A 20,271-nucleotide genomic window follows, 5' to 3' on the forward strand; every position below is an offset into this window, starting at 1 on the left:
CAATATTTGCTACCAACATGGTGTTATTTTGTCCATGAATAATTTATTTCACCATGCAAATATTATCACCTCCATCATTCTTGGGTTGCGCAGAGATATTAATTCCTCCTGTTATAAGTTGGGTTACTCAAAGATAATATTATCTTTTCTTTGTTGTTGGGGCTGTTGGACCCAATAATGTAATAATTACCGATAATGTACCACTAACCGATAAAGCAACAGGATTTAACCGATATTGCAATAAAAACCGATAACCAATATTGTAACAAAATTAATGCATAATGTAATAGATTTGTTTTCAGCCGATAATGTTATATATTTTTTGGAACGACCGATAATGCAACAAGATGACTACGGATAATGTAATAACATAATTGCAAGATCAGATTCCCTTATCTTATTCGGCAAGGCATGAACGGATTTAAAAAGCAACCAGGCCAATCATATTTTAAACAAGTCAATATCGTTTTTGTAATCGTGATATTATACGAATTTTGAATTGATAACAACTAATAGTGCCGTTCATGCACAACTCCTCATTAGATAATATCAGATAGTTAAAAATTTCAATGTCGCGCCTTCCTCCACATGCACTACAATGTGAGTTGAGCCACAACTCCAATAAACAATCACACAGGGCGACTGAATTGAGCCTTTAATAATTTGCCGTTTCACAAATCTGAACCACTTTTTATACCCTCCCAAGTACTTCTGTACTCTTTTTAATTTATTTAAGGATGTATTAGGTTTTTCGGAAGTAAAATACTTAATTTTCCTTTTTTCGTAAATATGAATGTTTACTGTATAATTCATGACATGATATATAAACCTTCGCCCACTGCTTTTATAGGGAAATTTCCACACGCTAGTGTATAATCGCTTGCCCTCTGAAATGCGATGCGCAAGTCATGAAAAACGTTCAACGAGATATTGACGCTTCCAACATGACTGGTATTCAGCGTTGTTTTTCTAAATCATAACAAAGTTCTGAATAAATGAGGTGGAGTAATTCGCTGCCATTGGGTTTGTTGTTAATATTATATTTCCTCGTAGCGAGGATTATTATTTTCATAGTGACCCAAGACCAAATTTGGCACGAAGGACCACAACAAGACGTACAGTTTCGTATTGCTCGACCAAGTTTTGCCGTGACCACGTTTCAGGTCCGTAGCTATTTGTCATGGTCTTTACAATGGAATTGGTAGCGTGCCATTTATCATTATAATTCTCAGCCTCCGGTATGGCAAGCCACATGGGTCTCAGGTCTACAGGTGATATGCCATGTAATAGTTTTATTATTAGTTTATATTCAAACACTATTATATTATGTACATTCGCTAATGCATTATTATCAAACACTATTGTTTTATATACATTTGTTATTTTATTACTAGTGTAGTATAAATGGCCTATGTGATTTACGTATCGCCGAAGGATCCCGACAGGTACCGAAGTTCCCATTCTCCAACATCCGGGAACTTCGGCAGTCTGATCGGAAGCTAGAGAAATAACGCAAGCTTCAGCTACCGTTCCTTCGCTAGTTTCGTTTAGATATCCATTCTCAACGTGTGTATCATCTCACCAAGAGACAGCTTAATAAAGGTAAGACTCTGCCTTTACTTTACTGGCGCTGCGAGCAACTTTCGTGCCTGTGTTTTTGGTTTTTAACCCTTTCTTAAACAGGGTTGGTGGAAAGTTGTCTCATAGTTAGAGTCGATCGTCACGCGATAGACGAATTGCGTTTTTCGCACATTCCAGCGTGAGAGCTTAGTTTAGGGAGTATTCCCTTAGATTTTTTAAAAAACAAAACATTGTTAGTGTTATTTATTGTTTTTAAACCAATTTCTTGGTTCTACGTACTTTTTAACCGATGTGAGTTAATTTCATAAACGTACGTTGTTTATATATCGACGCCATTTTCACGTGACTTCGATTTGTTGTTTTTGAAGTTTTTTTATTGTTGTTAACATTTCTACTGTTATTTAGTAGGATATTTCATTTCTTCAGTTTGTCCGGTATTGTTATTTTTTTATCCGGCACAATTCTGTTGAATATTTATCGTTTTAGAGAGTTTTGAAGTATTTTTTCACTCTCAGTTTGTTTATATTGGGGTCACGAGACGTCGTTTTTCTGGAAAACAATTTTCCCGAATTTTCTTCTTACTTTGTGAGCATTTCTGAGAATATTCACAGTAATTTGAATATTATTTAGTATATTTATTTGTTTTCCCACATTTTCGTGGGATATTTTTCGTAAATTGGTGAAAATTTTAGTTGTATTTCATAAAATTCTGTGCTGTGTGGAACGGACGTATATTTGTTTATACCGCCTGTTCCTAGTCTCACGAGAGCAGACGCCGTTGAATAGAATCAATTTTAAAAGTTCTTCTGTTCGTAACGTAAGAGGGTGTTGTATATTCATTGTATTCTATGCACTGTAAACTAGTTTTCATAGCTGTGATTGAATATCTTTGTATACAGTGTGTTGTAGACCTTCTTTATTGGATTTCTTTTTGTTACTGAACAAACGAACTGTTTAGATTGTGAGTGTTTACATTACAGTGAAGGTCAATTTACTGTAACCATTATACTTTTTTCTCCATCATTTTTAGGAGATATTTTCTTCAGACCCTAGTACTGTTTAAGGGTTGCAATATTAATTATTTTTGTGTATATTATGTTATCAATTTTTTAATTTTTATTGTGTCATTCACAATTTAGTCGGAGGTTTATAGTATTTATTTTTCCTGTATTTTTAGGAAGTATTTTGAATACTTAAATCTAGATTTTAAGAGTTCATCATTGATATTTTCTCATTGTACTTAAGTGTTTACCCTTATTATACGGGTATTATATTTCAAAATTGTACTGTGTTATTTTTAAAATTTATTTCTTGTTTCAAAATGTCAAAGAAAATTAATATCAATGATTGTAGTTATGATACATTGTTACGTCTGCCCAGAGTGGGTCAAAGAACAGCAGACAGAATAATGCAGTTGAGAGAGGAGAATGGAAAATTGACCATGGCAATGTTGGAAGACATCCCGCATTTTCAAGTGTCAGGTGAGCTGAGGGAATTGATTACTTTTGGGAATATTGTAGAAGATCGTCCTAAAACCCCTGATGATTGGTATGACCGTGTATTAGAGGAGGAAAGAAGAAGTTATTGTGATAGAGAAGATGACAGAGATGAGGATAGAAGCTTGGAGAGGGATAAAAGAGATGAACGTCATTTCAATCGTGACTATAGTGGTAGAGAAGATTATCACAGAGACTACCATTATCCCTCAAACAGTAGGGAGGAAGAGGAGAGAGAAAGGAGGAGACATGATGAGAACTCCAAATTCCAAGAAAGGATGGAAGGGGTAATTAGAAGACAAAATCAGGTACCAAACAAATATCTCACTCCTACATCAATTTTCCCTAGACAAAGGGAAGATAGTTTCCCCCCTTCATATCATTATAAGGGTGAAGCGAGAGGAAATAGATCAGACCAGGCACCTATGTACAGAGAATATGATCACAGTCATTTGGCAGGGGATAGATCTGCATCGCCAGTACAAATTATTTCCCCTTATGAAAGAGCTGAGAGGAAACACAGGGGAGGATCAGTGGCTATTCCTAAGCCGTCCAGTATCCCAAAGTCTTTGATGTATGATGGGAGTTCTAAATGGCGTACCTTTTTCATCAAATTCACCAAGTATGCGAAAGCTCAACAGTGGTCTAATCTGGTGTGTAAAGACTTCCTGTGTTGGTTTTTGGAAGGTAAGGCCAGTGATCACTACACCTTATTGGTAGACCGGGATCCAGAGATCCGTTATAATGAATTGATAGAAAAATTGGAGAAGAGATTCGGATTCAGGGAACTTCCAGAGACTGCCCAAGTTGAATTCCATCAAACAAAACAGAAACGAGGGGAGTCACTGGAAGACTGGGCAGATCGGGTTTTATCCCTGGCGACACAGGCTTATGCGGATGTTCCAGATGAACATATGTATAAACAAGCTGTGATGAGGTTCTGTCAGGGCTGTGCTGATAAAGAGGCTGGACAGTATGCAGCCAACAAGCGTCCTAAAACAGTAGAGGATTCAATAGATCAAGTTCGTTGGTATCAGCACATCAATAAAGCAATATACGGAAAGTCTACCAAGCGTGAGATTGGATATGAAGGCAATGATAGCGATGGTAATGGTGATGAAGTGTCCGTAAAGGCTATAGGACGACAGTTTTCTCCATCTAGACAGTTCAGTAACAACTTGCCACGTGATAAGCATGATTTTGGTCGTGATGATAGAAAAATGGAGAATCCTAATGGTGTTGAAGTACGTTTGTCACGACTGGAGGCTCATATGTCAGCATTAAGATCTACCATGGAGACAATGGTGACACAGTTTAAAGGGGTAACTAGTATGCTTAATAATCGTCAGCGAAGCAGTAGTAGATCCCCTTCCCCTTCCAACAGGGGATGTTTTTCATGTGGAAGTTTGAGTCATTTCAAACGAGATTGTCCCAATTTAACTGGGAGGTCAGATTCTGATAACAAAAGGGTCCAGTTTGTTGATTTAAACGAACAAGGGTCAGTGAATCAGGCCTAAGCTTGACCCTGCCACAAAATAAGGGCCTTCCGATAATCACTGAGAATAATGTATCTACCAACATTGATGATGTGGAATCCAAGACATGTAATGTTATGGTGAATGTGGGTGCAATGATTTCGGAAGCAAAAGAAGTAGTTACATACCGTTTGAGCTCAGGACCTATGTACTCTGTACCTATCAAAGTACAGGGGTACTCAACTCAAGCGGTAGTAGATACAGCGGCAGAGGTAACCATTATTTCAGATAGACTGTTTCAACGATTGCAGAATAAACCCTCCATTATTCGAAAAGTGAAAATGCAGACAGCTGGTAGGGAGCTTAAGATGGATGCAGCAATCGTGGGACCAGCTACTATAACTTTAGGTGAAACTGAAATTGGTATGAATGTATATGTGGCTCCGATTGAAGATGATATGTTGCTGGGATTAGATTTTCTACAACCAAACAAGGTGCGAGTAATGATGGATAGAAATCTATTGGAGTTTGGTAATGAGGCTATTCACATGACATTTTCTGTCAACAAATCAAGCCCTAGGGTTAATAGGGTCATTTCAATTGCCAGGGTTGAGATACCCCCTAACCATGCAGTGAAAATGAAATGTCAAATCAATACTGAGATGGGTTTATATATGTTGGAGCCATTGAACAATCTGGAGGTAATGCTTATGAAAACTCTACATAGTGGTGGAAATAATCCAACAGTTTGTTTGGTGAACCCAACAAATTATGAAGTGGTATTGGGCCCTGGTAGGGAAATAGCTAACGCTGTACCAGTCGATATGGTCCCTATGATGGGGGAGGATGAGAAATTGGTCTGCCACACACGGGTGGAAAATATCCCTTTATGTTCAAGGGATGGGAGTGACTCTATGCAAATCCCTGAACATCTTCAAGAATTGTATCAACGCTCTAGTGCACATCTTGATCCACATGAGACAGAACAATTAAGGTTATTATTGTGTAACTACAAAGATGCATTTGCGGTGGATGATTTTGATTTAGAAAATTTTTCTGCAATCAAACACCGTATTGATACAAGCGACAGTAACCCTATAAAACAACATCTACGAAGAACTCCTCGCTGCTTTGTACAGGAAGAAGAAGCACATCTCAAAAAGATGCTGGAGTCTGGTGTTATCGAACCATCGGTGTCTGAGTGGGCGTCGGCTCCAGTGCTGGTAAGAAAACGAGATGGTAAAGTGCGATGGTGTGTGGACTATAGAGCTTTGAATAATGTCACTGTGAAAAATGTTTTCCCTCTACCATTAGTAGAAGAATGTCTAGACACGTTATCTGGTAACAAATGGTTTTCAAAATTAGATGCAAATTCAGCATATTGGCAAGTGCCTATCGAACCAGACAGTCAGCATAAAACAGCATTCACAACCAAATATGGTCTATTCCATTTCCGTAAAATGGCTTTTGGACTTTGCAATGCGCCTGCAACCTATGCCAGAATCATGGAGTTGGTGCTGAGAGGATTGACATGGGATGTGGTGTTAGCGTTTCTGGACGATATTTTAGTGTTGGGTCTGGATTTCAGTCATCATATAAAAAATCTAGAAAATGTGTTTAAGCGTATGCTACAGTATGAACTTAAACTTAAGCCCAAAAAGTGTGAGCTGTTTCAAAGAGAGGTCAATTTCCTAGGTAGAAACATTAAAAATGGTACAGTGGAATTGGAAAAGTCTTCAATTGATGTAGTCAGAGATTGGCCGGTACCAAGGAACTCCAAAGAGGTGGAACGATTTGCGGGTTTGGCAAATTATCATAGGTCTTTTATCAAAGATTTTGCCAAATTAGCAACCCCATTGTATAGTATTACTGGTAAGAAACCCTTTAAATGGGAGGGTGAACAACAAGCAGCTTTTGACGCAATAAGAAACGCATTGATATCAGCTCCAGTACTTGCTCTACCGACTAGAGGGGATCCCTTTATACTGGATACAGATGCCTCTAATTTGGCGATTGGAGCTGAGTTACTGCAAGTGCAAAATAATGAAGAGAGAGTCATTACATATGGGAGTTTTGCATTATCAAGTGAACAAAGACGGTATTGTACGACGCGAAAAGAATTGCTCGCTGTAATACGTTTTACAAGACAATTTCGCCATTATCTTCTGGGTAATCATTTTATTGTTCGTACTGATCATAGTAGTCTTACTTGGTTATTGCGATTTAAAGAACCACAGGGGCAGTTGGCAAGATGGTTGGAAGAATTAAGTCAGTATGATATGACAGTAGAGCATCGCCCTGGAAAGAAACATCTCAATGCAGATGCGTTGTCAAGGATTCCCAATGATTTGGGATGTGAAGAATACCGTCATGGAAAACTTCTGAGAGATTTACCATGTGGAGGATGTAAATATTGTTCTAGAGTCCACGAGAATTGGTTTGGTTTTGTACGTGATGTAGATGATGTTATCCCACTATCAGCCAGAGATAGGAAGATGGTGAGAAGTATGAGTACATCATCCGAAAAAGATGAGCTGGATGGTGTGCAAAAATATCTAGACCCAAATATATGGGACCCTGGAGGTTTTGAATGGTCTGACAATAATAGTGGTGATTGTAATATTCCTAAGGATACAGGAAAGTGTACACATTCTAATATTGAGATCATGGTCGATCCAACCGAAGAGGATGCGATTCAATGGTATCCACGTGTGTACATAACAACTAGGGCAGGACAAAAGAATATTAACAATTCTACAGAGGAATATCCGGATGAAAATTTACAACAGGCTCAGTTAGAAGATCCTGATCTTAAAATTTTATTGGATTGGATGAAGTTATCAAAATATCCATCCGAGAATGACCTATTCTTGTCTAGCCCTGCCGTTAAACACTATTGGATTAATAGGGAAAGGTTTTCCCTGGAAAATGGAGTGATTTGGAAAAATAAGTTGGAGGGTACTCAACAACAATTACTGGTTCCAGAATCTCTAAAAAAAGAAGTAATGGAATTGAATCACAATATCCCAGCAGCTGGACACCAGGGAATTGGTCGTACGAGAGCTCGTATGAAGGATAAATATTACTGGTATGGTATTTCACAAGATATTCAGAATTTCGTAACCAAGTGTAGGATATGCAGAGAAAGTAAAAAGGGAAATAAGCACGCAAGATACCCATTAACCAGATATCATGCGGGTTCTCCAATGGAAAGAGTACACATGGATTTTTTGGGACCATTACCCAAAACATCCTTGGGAAATGAATATATTTTGATGATGGTTGATCAATTTACAAAATGGGTAGAGTGTATTCCCTTACCATCTCAAACAGCTGAGGTGACTGCACAAGGAGCGATCACCGAATTTTTCGCACGCTTTGGTTATCCCTTTCAGATCTTCACAGATCAAGGGAGAAATTTTGAAAGTAATCTTTTCAAATCTATTTGTGAAGTATTGCATATTCATAAAACAAGAACCACTGCTTATCGACCATCTGCAAATGGTCAAGTAGAACGATACAATCGCACCCTGATGGATGCAGTGAGGTGTTTTTTGAAAAACAAACAAAATGAATGGGATAAACACCTTCCTCAGATAGCAGGTGCTCTTCGTTCATCAGTCAACAGGAGTACTGGTTTCACCCCAAATAAAATGATGATTGGGAGAGAAATAAATCAACCAGCAGATTTGGTATATGGCTTCAAGGATCTAGAAAAAATGAAGACATACGATGAATATGTAATAGACTTAATTGAAGCGATTCAGATGACACATGTGATAGCACGTAAGACTCTGAAAACAAATCAATTAAGAATGAAGAGGGATTATGACCTTAGAACACATGAACATTCTTACAGTGTAGGTGATAAGGTATATGTTCTGGATACAGCTTCGGTTAAAGGGAAAAGCCGTAAGCTTTTGAGACCCTGGAAGGGTCCAGGAATTATTATTAAAAAATTTACACCCTATCTTTTTAGGGTCAAGATTAGAAAAGATATTATTACTGTTAACCATGATAGATTAATGCGCTGTGAAATACAGGAATTACCAGTATGGATAAAGCGTTACCAACATAGATGTTTGGGTGATCAAAGCAAAATGTCAGACAAATTATTCTGTTTATGTAGGAAACCTGACGATGGTAAACTCATGATCCAATGTGACTCATGTTATGAGTGGTTTCATGGAGATTGTGTCGGGGGTATTTCACGTGCGGAGTTAAACAGTAATAATTATATATGTCCCTCTTGTAAAGGGCCGGAATAAAATATTTAAGGTTAAACATCGTCACTCAGAGTAACTGATCCCTATTAGGGATTTATATATTTTATCTTACAGGATGAGTGACGAAGAGAAAAGGAGTTGGAAAAGCAGCAGTAAGAAGCCAAGACACCCTTATGGGGTTGAGGAGGAGGAGGCTGCGGAAGGCGAGATTCCAAGAGACCCCTTTGGGGTTGAGGATGAAACTGTGGGAGGAGGAATTCCAAGAGACCCCCTTGGGGTTGAGGAAGGAGCTTGTGGTGGCGAGGATCCAAGAGACCCCCTTGGGGTTGAGGATGGAGCTTGTGGTGGCGAGGATCCAAGAGACCCTAATAGGGTTGAGGGGGGCACCAAGGCTAGTGAGTATTCAAGAATCCCTAATAGGGATGAGAAATTAGAAGAGATAAATAGGGCAAGTCGTCGGGATAGATTACTAGATCCATTCAAGGTAATTCTAAACCTGGCATTATGCAAGGGAGTCAGCGAAAAGAATCTGAAAGCGGCACTAGTAGATCAATACCGGGTGGCGGTGAGATATGGCAGATGGGGATGGGTGCGTGAAATGCACAAGGAAGCTTTGCAGTTGTTTGGCAGGAGTTGGATTGTAGAAAATATACCTCACCAAAACCCGAGATACAACACGGTGCCGCAGAAGAAAGCTATTAGGTGTGTGGAAACCCCGGCTGGTTTGTGTAGGGATGTTCGTTTAAAAAGTGACAAAGATCTGGAGATTAGAAGGGAAAATGCAGCCGAGGTGACACAGCAGGATAAAAAAATGAAAGATGTTCGACCGAAAGAGAGAGGGATATCCCGGGCAATCGGGAGTCCCTCTAGCTCTGAGCCCAGCTGGAAGAAATCTAGGGTGGAGCCAGTGAAGAGTACAGAGTCCCAACAAATTGGGAGATCTAAAAAGGAGGACGAAGAAGACCAGAACCACAGGTAACAAAATCGAGATTAGAAAAAGGAAAAGGCAGAGTATCCCAGGAAACTGGGGTTTCTGAAGCTGGAAACATCAGGGAAAGGAGGGTAAGAGCACATTTGCTGGGTGGTAATATTGAGGTTACAGTAGATGAAAAAGACCCATCATCACTGCCAGCATTACCAGCCGGTGAGGCTTCTGGTTCGACAACGACGTCACTGCCAACTCGAATAGTGACGCTAGCTCGTTCTGAAGAGAAGAAAAGTGAGTTGATTCCAAAGTGTGCTCCTGCACCACCACAGCCAGGGAGAACCATGGAGAGAACTTCCCCGTGTCCACTCCCGGGATGTAGGATTTGGACAAGAGCCGTAAAATGGCATTGTTTTAGAGAATCTGAATCCCCTGAGAGGAAGGTTACTTTTGCGATAACCACATTGGGATCTCTCGCTTTTGGAAGAGAAGCAAGATGGGAGAAGATATATATCTGGGTGGTGAATTACTTCCATAGAGAATTTGCCGACAACTGGAATGTGACCCCCACGTATGAGCGGAAGATGAACAACATCTGTAGAGAGTATGGTTGGCTGATCCCACCTAGATATACATTTCGCCCACCGAGCAGCCCTGCGGTGCTGATCCACTGGAGAGTTATCATGGTCCTTCTGAGACGGCTGACGCCAAGTCAGAGGGAACATTTTAAGAACTTGTTCCCTGAAGAACAACCTCCAGCTGAGTAGAAGTACCACAGGAGAACCCATCAATTTGGGTGGAAGGTGTACCCACTGTGGTGGGTAATTTTTAACTGACTGACTAGACTTAGTTTACCCATTATTATGGGTGACTTACAACAGATTGACTAGACTGGGCTGTTCATTTATTTGGGAGTCATTGACAAGACTCAGTCTACCCATCATTATGGGTGGCTTACAATTCACTGACTGACTCACTGACTGACTGACTGACTGACTGACTGACTGACTGAGTGGATGACTGATTGCACTACGCACATTCCCCATCTATATGGGGTAAATAGACTGACGGACTAACTGATCAGATAGATTTTGGATGTATTGGAACATGATGGATGTTGAGTTGCGTTTTGTTAGTTAGTCCATATCATGTAACAATGCATTTGATAACCATCTGAGTTACTGACTTGACACCTAGGCGATACTGGCCTAAATCACATGGGCTTGATACTGGAAAAGAAGATTATAGGATAATGGAACCATCACCGAAAAAGATGACGGAGGAGAGTGTAGTATAAATGGCCTATGTGATTTACGTATCGCCGAAGGATCCCGACAGGTACCGAAGTTCCCATTCTCCAATATCCGGGAACTTCGGCAGTCTGATCGGAACCTAGAGAAATAACGCAAGCTTCAGCTACCGTTCCTTCGCTAGTTTCGTTTAGATATCCATTCTCAACGTGTGTATCATCTCACCAAGAGACAGCTTAATAAAGGTAAGACTCTGCCTTTACTTTACTAGCAACCACTATTATTCTATGTACATTCGTTATACTACTACTACAAAACGATATTACATTTTGAGCACTCGTCATTTTATTGTCTATTACTATTTTATGTACATACGTCATTTTTAAATAGTATTATTTAATGTACATTCGCTATTTCGTTATTATCAAATACTATTATTTTATGTACACTCGCTATTTCATTATCATATTCTATTGTTTTATGTACATTCGCTATTTAATTATTTTATATAAATTCGTAGTTATACAATGCGCGCACTCTATTACTTGTTTATCCGTCAGTAAATTATTCACTCTTACTAGTATATGATTTACTCATTCTAGTATATAGAGGGCGAATGTTACGTTTAAGTGACGATACCGTTCTGTCCATGACTGACGGCGAGTTGATAGGCCTCGGAGTAACGCGGAACGGTGATCGCGTAAGTATTCGCGATCTTTGCAGAGAAACGGCGAAAGATGGACAGGCAGGTAACGTTTTGGGTATGCCTCGATCAGTATGTGCCGAAACGTTTGCCCGTGACGCCAGAACTGAACGAAACCTGTTATTTCGCTCTCAGTTAGGTCCTTCAAGAGTACGACCCAGAGATTGACAGGGAAAGTCAAAAAAAAAGGCAACAGTCATATTTGGAGGTCAGAGGTCATGAAGTTTGAGTGAGAGTCTACATTGGTTCGGGAAATAAGGCAAAGAAATCCGGGAAGGACAGTTCTCAAAATATGTTACCACGAGGAAACACATCACAGTCAACAAATAACCCTCCGCGCGAAGACCACAGTGAAGAAAGCGACGATTACTGCGTGGGAGAAAATAACAATCGAAATGGTGTTCACTCTACTGAAAAGGTTGGATAGAAAGACTGATGCACACAACAGAGAGATTCAAGAATCTTTAGAAAGGCTTAGAAGAACAACAGACCAAGTTCCAAGATCAAATGGAGGGAATCATAGAGACAGTGAATAACCTAGACTACAAGGAAACGCAGATAGATCTAGAACGAATGGACACAGAGTTGAAGGAAATCAAGGTTACAAAGATATTGTCGCGGCTTCAATCTTAGATTCGGAGGTATCAAAAAAAGACAAGGGGAAAACCCAATGGAAATGTTGAAAAAAGTGCTAGGCAAAATTTTCAACATAGAAAAAAGGAGAAGTAGAGTACGCACATCGCATTGGCCAACAAGCACAAAACCGTCCGCGCCATATAATTACCAAATTTCTTCGACGACCCACACGCCGTGAAACTCTCATGAATAAATCGAAATTCGAGGGAAGCGGTATCTATGTAAAGGAGGACCTTTGTGAGTTGGATTACACAAAAAAGAAGAAAATGAGGCCCTTGATAAAGGAAGCCTTCGATAAAAGTCATAAAGTGCGGTTTTCTAATGGCGTCGTGCTCATAGATGGACATAGATACACAGGAGGAGAAATAGCTGATCGAAGACAGAGTCGGAGTTAACAATAATCGGTTAGTAATGAAATGTAAACATGTCGAACACAGTTGTATACAATAATAGTGTGTGACTGGGAAGGCGTTCTGTTTGTTTGGATATTGTTTTGAAATTGTAAGCCATTTTTTGTTAGGCTACCCAATGTCTTGTTCCGTGGTTTCACTGAACCGTGTTTGGGCCTATGGAGTAAGAGTTTCTTTTAATTATTGTTTGAGTTTTGTTTCATAGAGGTTTACTCTGTATTTAGTTAAGTGTTTTATTGTTAAAAAATGAGTTGAAAACTTGAGGTACTTTGTGGTTGTCACTGTGTTCATACTGACAGAAAAATCAGGCACGTTATGGGCTCTAATATAAAGTTTGTAAGTCTATATAAGATAAAAAAGCGGAAAAAATGTTTAAATGGCTTAAAGAAACAAATCCTGAAACATAATTATGTTACAGAAAACTCACAGTACTGATAAAACTGGGCATCTCAGCTAAAGATTTTTCGCATGGCTCCAGCAATAGCAGGGGAGTCCTCACCGTGTTTAGGGTGTAGATTTCAACATTAATACCGTAACAAACGATCCTAAAGGGAGATTTCTAATCACAGATGTTAACATCGCTCAGAAACAGTTTGTAATTGTGAACTCGTCTGCACCAAACGACGAAGTTAATCATATGTTATCTTTGAAGGCGATATTTAACTAAAAGAATATGTTCAAGACCCCAATATTAACATTATGATGGATCTGAAAAATGATCATAAAGGGGGAAATCCAACACCCTGAAAAAATGCAAAAAACTAATAAAAGAAATAATGAAGTCATTTGGCTTAATTGATATATGGAGGGTGAGAAATGCAGACAAAAAAATTATACTTGGAGACGCTTCCACCCTGAAGTAGTGCAAAGTAGACTTGACAATTTCATAATTAAGCAGTTACTCTTGAAATGTCATGGGAGGGAAGTGGCCGTGGGCCATCTTACTGGAAACTAAACAATAGTTTCTTGAGAGATAATAAGTATCTTTGATTGAGGACAAACTGGGCACAGGAAGGAGTAGATATTCAGGATCCTGGGGTGAAGTGGGATTGGATAAAATTTTAAATTAAATAAGAATCAATGAGATTTGGTAAAATTCAAGCTGCTGTACGAAAACAAAAAGTGTTACAATTAAAAAAGGAATTAACAGAAATAGCAAAAATGAGCAATAAGCCAACTGAGGAACTAATTACACAGAGAGACAGAGTTAAAGAAAAATTGGAGGAAGAATTTGAACAGAAAATTGAAGGATTAATGATTAGATCTAGGTGAAACAGGGTAGAATTAGGAGAGAAAAACACAAAATATTTTTTTCAAATGGAGAAATACAATAACAATAAAAGGCTGTTAAATAAAATACCAGGGAAGATGGTGTAGAGATAAGTGAGCAAGATGAAATAAACAAAGAGATAAAACAGTTCTACATGATCTTATACTCCAGTAAACTAGAAAAGAATAAAGAGAATATTATCAGGAATGAAAATATGTTTTTTAATAATCCTGAAATTCCCAAGATGGTTGAAAACAAATCAAAAATGTGTGATGGGCCAATAACTGAGGAGGAAGCTGAAAGGGTGATAAAATCTATGCAGGTTAATGAAACCCCTGGTAATGATGAGATAACGTGCGAATTTTATAAACAATTCTGGCCAATCTTAAAGCCTTATATGATAGATTCGTTTAACGCTACATTTGAGAAGGGAGAATTCTCACCATCACAGAGGCAAGGGGTTATCTCCCTAATCGAGACAAAAGGTAAAGACAAAAGATTCATTCGTAATTGGGGACCAGTAACGCTCTTGAATGTGGACTATACAATTTTTATTTTATTTTATTTTTAGGTTTATTGGAGACGCAATAAGATTAATTGAAGGGGTGATGAACTATACAGACGAAATTAATATATCTGGCATTTTAATAACAAATAGATCTAGAAAAAGCCTTCGATTCATTAGATTGGTCTTGCTTATTCAAGGTATTAAACAGTTAAATTTTGGTCAGAATTTCATAAGCTGGATAAAAGCATTATAAAGCAACTACCAAAGTTGCGTTATGAATAGAGGCAGTCACCGGGTACTTCAAGCTTGCCAGGGGAGTCAAACAGGGAGATTGCATCTCCCCATTACTGTTTGTTCTTGCCCTGGAAATTTTCCTAATAAATCTTAGATCCGATAAAGGCATCAGAGTTATAGAGATAGAAAATTAAGAAATTAAAAATGTGTCATTTGCAGATGACCTCACATGTTATGTTGAAGATGTAAAATCTGGGGAGAATGTTTTCTAGTTGTTAGAAAGCTTTGAGAGTCTATCAGGCCTCAAGGTTAATATTAACGAAAATGAAGCAATGTGGTAAGGGAAAAATAAAGATTGTAAAGAAAAACCACTGAGAGTCAAGTGGCCAGAAAGTCGAATTAAAATTGTAGGCATTTATGTGTCCTATAATAAAAATAAGGCACTTGATCTGAATCTGGCAGAACAGTTGGAAAAACTCAGAATTAGTCTAAATTTCTGGAAATCTAGAGATTTAACTATATATGGCAAGATTTAAATTATTAAGAGTATGGCTATTTCGAGAATTCAATATGTTATGAACATGATAGATTTTCCGACACATGGTCTCAGGGATGTAAATAAATTAATTTTCAAATTCCTTTGGAGTGGGCCGGACAAAACTGCTCGACAAACAATGATAGGTGCTGTGGATAAAGTAGGGTTAACCATGCCTGACATAGGAGCAATTTATAAGGCACAGCGTATTAATTGGATCCAGAGGTTTTGCGATACAAATATTAAATATCCCTGGAGGACAGTGTTGGAAAGTGAAGTAGGAAAAGTAGGTGGAAGTTCTACTGTAAAGTAATTTTAAGGTTCAAATATTGTCAGTTAAACTATCTGGCTTCTTTAAAAACATGCTACATGTGTGGTCAGAAGCTAATCAGTTGGGCAACGATAATGAGAAATTATTGTTAAAACAAGTAATTTGGAACAATCAACATATATGTAAAAAATTTATTAGAGCCGGAATTATGTATGTGGGGCAGCTATTCAAGAAAAATAGCAATATTTTGGTAGGGAGGATGTGAGGGCAATGGGAGTTGCACAGTCTATTATGTGTTAGTCTTACTAATGCCGTACCACGAGTATGGAGAAATTCTATTACTGCAAACAATATTGCTAATTTTAAAATAGGGAAACTTTTTTCAGAGTTGGAGCAGTATTAAGGGGAATTAAAGACTAACACCAGAAATGTAACCAAATGCTTTGTAGATTTTTATTTTATTCCTCCCAGGTCTGAAATGTATTACACTCTTTTATTCAATGAACATATTGAATGTTGGGATCCATTGTACCAGCTTACTCATAAAGTGACAATTGATAATAGAGTAAGAACCGTCCAATTTAAGATATTGCACAATGTATTACCCACTAATGTTATTCTGTCCAAAATGGTGCCACCAAGAGTAGAAACTGAGAAATTTACTTTTTGCGGCGAAGAGAAAAAGAAACTTTAATACACTTTTCATTTTATAATTGTGAATTTGTTATGGAGTTCTGGGTATGTATATGTTGTGGGGAAGACATTTAGGGCTTCTTGATATTCCCAATGCAAAACAAATTATTCTGGGAGAAGAACAATTTTCTGTATTGCTAAATTTTGTAATACTTGTGGCTAAACGCTATATCTATATATCAAGCTGCAAAACACAAAAACTGAGTTTAATGGCGTATCAAAGATTCTTATAAAATATCCAGAATATTGAATTCCATATTGCTATTAGAAAAAATAAGCTCAATTTCCATATAAAAAAATGGGCAAGTTTCCCTAAAATTGTAACATAAAATTTTCAGTATGGTGTAAATCTTCTAGGTAGTGTATAACTTCTGTACAATGGGGTACATTGTGCGAGATCTTACAATAATGTATTACATGTATCTTTTTACAGTAATGTATACAATTTCAGTCATGAATAGCTTCTCTACAGTGAGGTACAGATCCTCAAAATAATGTAAAACTTCACTTTAATGTATATCTTTATTACAAAGATGTAAAATGTATTTGGACAGGCCATTTCTTGTGTCTGTCGGACCGCTGTGCGTCCAAAATACCAAACGAAGCTGAAAAACAAATCTTTCACAAAATGGGATTGGGATATAAGAAAATTCAGTTGAATGCAGAAAGCAGTGCCAAAGAAATGATTGAAAAGTTGACTTCCAATGAAAGACTACACAATGGAAATGGAGAGTATGTAGGGTTTTCCCAGTTGCGTGACTGTGGGGGCTTTGAAATGCTACATCTGGGGGTGGTATCAGAACTTTCCATGGACACTCGATTATCTGTAATGTTGCAGACCTAAAAGCAAATATAGTTCCACAAAGTAAAATATACATGATTGAAAAGAATCTTTCAACTAGCCCCATTGTGTCCGAAATGGCACTTCCATGCTAATCAAAGACACATGCCAGGGTTTTTTGAAAGAGTTTGATGTACGAGAACTTCTCAATCACTTGTGGAGCTGTGTGTCGTATTCCAGCAGTGAATCCGAAACAAATGTACATTCCATTCCTTCTCTCTTCTCATTGATTTCAAACAGATGGTACGCTTACTACATTTTATTCGAAACAGAACCAAGTTTAGCTCGCTTGTTAGACTGTTGCCAAGAATGGTGCTACTTTTGTATTACTACAACATATAACAATGCTTCAAACACAACTGACGTATTCGACCATTACTACACCTCGTCAGAGTCAGTGTTCTTGGGTCCACTGAAATTCCATCCAGTTTTTGATCTATTGTCACTGATTGTGTAGGACACCGCTGGCATTTTCTCCATCAGCTTGGCGTACATAACCAAGCACCACAAAGTTGTCAACGTCCTACCCATCACGAGACATCACACTTTCAACGCGTGCCAGCTTCAACTTCGACGCTCCCCAGGCATTTTTCACAGACTAACCCAAAGCGTCCGTCACATGATGGCTAAGCCGGGTTATGAGGCTATGGTGGCCTACTTGGATGACTTTTTGATCATTTCAAAAACATATGACGAGTGTGACACTGCCCTCAACACGCTGCTTCAACTTCTAAGACGGCTTGGTATTCGTATAGCCTGGCATAAGGTAGTGGGATCCTCACAAAAGCTCACTTTCCTGGGTATTGAAATTGACACGGTTAACCTTACGCTACAATTGTCGCCAATGAGTTTCATAATTTTTGCTGGGCACCAGCTGCAATTTCTATTGCCGGTAAACTGGCCTGGGCTTGTCATGTTGTCAAAGGAGGTAGAACTTTCCTCTGGTGCATACTGGATGACATGAACCAGCTCAAGCAAGCATCCCATAAAATCCGACTCTTCAACGACTGCCAAGTGAATATCAAATGATGGCTATCATATTTAAAAGTATTTAATGGTTGCCACAAATTCATTGATCCACGTCCTATTACTGATGTACACATCGCGGGGACTGGCACAATATGTTGCCTGGCACACTGACTGGCCGGCCACAGCCTCGCTGCACATTAACCATAAAGAAGTTCTATAAATCCTGTTAGCAGCCAAACGTTGGGCACCATATTAGCGAAACCATTCTGTCGTTATTTATACAGATAGCCAGGTAGCACTGGCTAATAATAATAGTGATACCTTTCGCCACCCTATCGTCATGGCAGCAATGCGAGAATTATGCAACCCACCGCAGGGTCTACCTTTCATTTTGCTTAGAGCATGGCTATACTCTTGTCCCAGTTGATCCTGTAGTCCTCTGTCGTCTGTCGGTATGCTGCCTTTCTTGCCAGACGTCTGGCATTGTCCTCTGTTAGGCAGTACCAATACACCACCGATCTTGCTGGGTATCCATTCCCAACTAAACTTAACTCTGACTGACGATAAAGTATTCTGGGCTATTTGTTTGTTACTATTTGTTGCATTACTGAGAAAATCCAATGTACTGCCGAAGACAGCTCAAAGTTTTGACAGGTCACTCATCAAGACTTTCGGAGTTTACATGGGGCTGATCAATCTGATTAAAATCTGATGTAGTGTACGGGCTTTAATTATTTTGGCTATAAACTTATTTTTATTTTATTTTTTATTATATTTGTTATTAATGCCCTTTTATTTTATTATTTTACTTTGATTTTGATTTTGTGATTTTTTTTTAATTCCGCCCTACCTACATCTGAGCCGATGCCTATGTAACGAGATTTCAACGAGACCCACTATCGACGATTTTAGTCAACGAATCACAGACCTCCTTCTATAGTGCACATGATGACGTCAGGTAGCAAACAGACTCAAATAAAATGGCGGATTATACAGACGTTAGCGACCGAGAATGACACCCGGGGAATGACACGGCTTTTTCGGTAAGTTTATCATTGTAAAATGCAACGAAAGTCATTTTTATGTTAATATTGTGGCTCGAATGGTTCGATCCTTATTTTGCATAGTTATTCTGGGAGTGACGATTTTGTTTCCACCGGTTCGACCGAACACCGGTGTCTTTTTTCAGTCGCCTGCCCTGGAGACAGGTGATGTTTTGTTGACGATCGGGCCAAAATCGTCTCCGGTATTGAAGCCGTAGCTGTAAATATTCATCAAATTGTATCAATGTTTTGTACATTATACAATAACTCTTTATTAAAGTAATTGAGCTGATTTGGACTGGAATAAAATATTTTTTTTATTTGGAACACATCGCATTTGATCAGGAAATATTATTTTGCTCCAATTTTCTGCGTCGATGCCGTGGGCCGGTGACCGCTATACAATTTAAAATCAGTTTGCATTGTTTACTATAGCTGTTTACAGTGTTCTAATCATTACGATTTACTTATTTTTTTGCTTCCATTCTAGATAATTATGCTCAGTGATGTAAAATTGAAGCGATGACTGAATGAACGAACCTTGGCTGGCGAAGATGTATCTGGAAGTGTACACATTTGTTGGAAGTGAAAAACATATTCAATGTAATGACAAAAATTGTAAAATGCTGTGGAATTTCTTTTGCAAATAAAAATATACTAGCAATTTTCTATTAATGGTTTATTCAAGTGGGCAAAATATAATGTATAGATAGATTGCCCGTATACACTGAAAAGTAAGCAACCGACAGCCTGTATAAAAGGGGGTCTGTGATTGGCTGTTACTTACGCGAGATTTGAACGGGACTTACATAGGCGTCGGATCAGATGTAGGTAGGGCGGAATTTTAAAAAAATCAAAGTAAAATAATAAATAAAAAGGGCATTAATAACAAAAGTAATGAAAAATAAAATTAAAATAAGTTTATAGCTAAAATAATTAAAGCCCGCACACTACATCAGATTTTAATCAGATTGGGGGCTGATTATTTGATGGTCCAAAACTATCCAGACCAAGGAGAGGAAACTAATTTTGCCACTGCCACGCTTACAGAGAGACACCCGTTCTGCCCGGTTTCGTCACTCCTCTCAACCTGCTTGGCCTCACTAAGCCCTCTACTCGCTAACCCATACTTTCAGCTCACTTTAACTCTAGGCTTCTCACTCTGTTAAAATCGCTCGTTCCTATGACATCCCACTACTCGACTC

At 38.5% G+C, this 20,271-nt stretch overlaps 1 long non-coding RNA gene across 1 annotated transcript; it reads left to right on the top strand.

The window, feature by feature from the left end:
* Window positions 1-18,803: 18,803 nt before the first annotated feature.
* Window positions 18,804-19,730, top strand: LOC146748630 (uncharacterized). The gene is made up of 2 exons (XR_014931403.1): window positions 18,804-19,066; window positions 19,557-19,730. It is a non-coding gene; the product is annotated as an uncharacterized LOC146748630 (long non-coding RNA).
* The last annotated feature ends 541 nt before the right edge of the window (window positions 19,731-20,271 follow it).

Source organism: Saccoglossus kowalevskii, chromosome 2 (assembly GCF_978046115.1).
Source record: "Saccoglossus kowalevskii chromosome 2, keSacKowa6.1, whole genome shotgun sequence".
Taxonomy (NCBI): Eukaryota; Metazoa; Hemichordata; class Enteropneusta; family Harrimaniidae; genus Saccoglossus; species Saccoglossus kowalevskii.